Source organism: Poecilia reticulata, linkage group LG4 (genome assembly GCF_000633615.1).
Source record: "Poecilia reticulata strain Guanapo linkage group LG4, Guppy_female_1.0+MT, whole genome shotgun sequence".
Classification (NCBI taxonomy): domain Eukaryota; kingdom Metazoa; phylum Chordata; class Actinopteri; order Cyprinodontiformes; family Poeciliidae; genus Poecilia; species Poecilia reticulata.
The window spans coordinates 10,203,723-10,206,524 of record NC_024334.1 but is presented as its reverse complement, the minus strand read 5'-3'; positions in this window follow the sequence as shown (position 1 = coordinate 10,206,524).

Genomic DNA, 2,802 nt, shown 5'->3' with positions numbered 1-2,802 from the left:
GGAAATATTACTACAATTATTATTTCATTTTGTCAGGAAGGATACTGGAAACTGAAAATAATGTGATAAATTACAGCTGGAAAAGGGGTCTGATTATATAAGTTATACTTCTTCATACTCCTTTTCAGACTCATAATCACCGATGTGATGTGTCTTCAAGAAATTTATTATGTACTTTGTGTTTGTTCTACATTGCCGGTGAAAGGTTTGTCTGAAATAAATTACTAAATTACTAAATTACTAATTACTAATTACTAATTACTAATTACATGTAGTCCAGGTCAGAGATGATATTTAGATTATATTTATTACTATTATTGGTCAATTTAATGGCTGCTGTGATCTACTTTGTGTGTAAAGTTGAAAATGTCTGCATCTCCACCAACTAGTCAAGTGTGTGAATTGTAACCCTGTAAGCCTTCAGATTTTCCTGTTACTATTTAAAAAAATCAAAAAATATTAATTTATTGCAACCTCTGGCTCCACCACTTCCATCCCAGTTTGTTGGGCCTCTCACATGCAAAGCCAAACACCACCTCAAGCTGGCATAAAAGCTGTTTTGAGAAAATTTGCCTTTTCTAATGTGATTCTTCAAAATTTGCACAAAAAACCTTGATAAAAGTATGACTACCACTTAGAGTCTGCAAGTACCTTACATTGTTTTCAACAGCATCACTAACCAGAATTCATCTCCAATGACTATGGAATGTACATTTATACATGTAGAATCCCATACTATTTCTAAGTATTAATAATCTCCCAGTGAAACAAACAAATAAAGCCAGGTTCTCAAGTTACATTAAAAATATTTAATTTTTCATTTTGAGCGACAGGAGACCTGTCAAAAATATAAAAAAGTGAATATATATATGACTCAAAGTCATCTGGTCCATCTGCTGTCAGAGTCTGATGTTGCTGTTAGAAAAAGGCAAAGCCACCGTCTCACCGCCTACACACCAATAGTCCTGGACTTTGATTCCTATGTTTGGTAAGAGTGGGTTGCAGCACATCATAGAAACAATGTTTGGGGTAGAAAAAAAGTGAGGTGTACTGAAATATTCAAGACGAGGAACACTATGTATGTTATTTGGACATACGTTTCAAAACATTGCATTTAGCTAGCTGCTTGATTTATTTTCAGTTGATTTCTATAACAAAGATTTCTATAACTCAAACTAGAAAGATAAAGAGAGGTAGCAATGGGCATGCACTACCACTTCTTTCATAAAGAAGTGATAGTGCATAAACTTGCACATTTTGACCATAAAATTATCTTTTATTAATAAAAAAATAAATTGTAGAAAAAATCAAGTGGACAAACTGATTTTCTCTCATCAATGTTAGCATTTATTTTATTTCTCATGCACCTGTTTCAATGATCAGGATCACAGGTGAGACACTGCAGCGTCAGCGGTAGGACGCATCACGGGCTGGTCCTGCAGCAGCCCAAAATGACCCAGTCGCAGGTGGGGTTCACAGAGAGGAACACTTTTTCATACCACTCTATTAAACGGGCTAATAGTAAGCACATTCTACTAAATTTCCTATGTTTGACTTCAACTTAGAGAAGAGATCTATATCAGCTTGAAGTTGAATAAGTTGTATTTTCTCAGTGAAAATTGTCTAAAACTTGACTGACATAGAACTGAATCAAAGAAAAATTGAATAACCCTGCATGAAGTATTTCATTTCTGCAGTCATGATATCTTGTCAAAGTATTTCTGCGATGTACACTGCTCAAAAAAATAAAGGGAACACTTAAACACTTAAGTGAACACTTAAGTGTTCCCTTTATTTTTTGAGCAGCATATAAGAATCCCAGTAACCACTTAACACCTTTTAGATATTTGAATATTACTGCATCTCTGCTTCTGTTGGATTTCAACACGTATTAGTTAATGTGTATAGAGCTGTGTGTGTTCAAAAGAAAAGCAGCATGGTAGAAAAAAGACCAAGCCAAGTGTCTGACTAGACAAGGTCAATTAGAGAGCCTTATCACAGTCTTGACATCTGTTTGTGTTTGTATCCAACAAATAGACAAAAACGGTGTACTGGTTGGCCCGGCAACTTGTGCCTTTCCAAACCAAACAGCTAGGAATCAATTATTCATTGAAATATGTTGTTGAGCATAATCTCACTACTGTGTGCTGTTTACATACACAGAAGGAACGCACTGCTAATTGCTAATGGATGAAAACAGCATTGCTGCTTTTCTCTGCCTTTCATACATAAAGCTCATCAGACATTAAATCAAAAATATTATAATAAAATCCTGCTGGTCAATAAGCCTTTAATGGGAGGCATGTAAAAAGGACCCTGGCAGCTTATTAAAATACTATTTGAGAATGTGTCAATGTAGACCGCTAATATAATTTGTTATCCATATTTAGCATGTTGGTGTCTGTTACAGTGTTTTATGTGTTCATTTTGTGTGGCAGCACACGAAGAGTTAGAAGGAATGAGTGTTTCATTCTGACACAGGGGGGCAACGGGGCGGGCAGCATTTTTCAAGGGGCAGTAATAAGAGTAACATCTGCTAGTTTTCATTAAGGTATTTTTAGTTAGAGTAATTGCATAGCAACAACAGCAACAAACAACAAGCTATGCAAAAACCATATGCAGTTCTTTTCCAGGTTGCTTTGATATCTACAATGATCCAGTGATCAATGCAAAGCCAATTTAATTTTCAGTTTAAAGCCATCTCAATTTTTCAGCTTAGTCCCTTCCAGTATTTCAATGCCAACACACACGCGCACATGCGCACACCCACGCACACACACACACACACACGCACACACACAC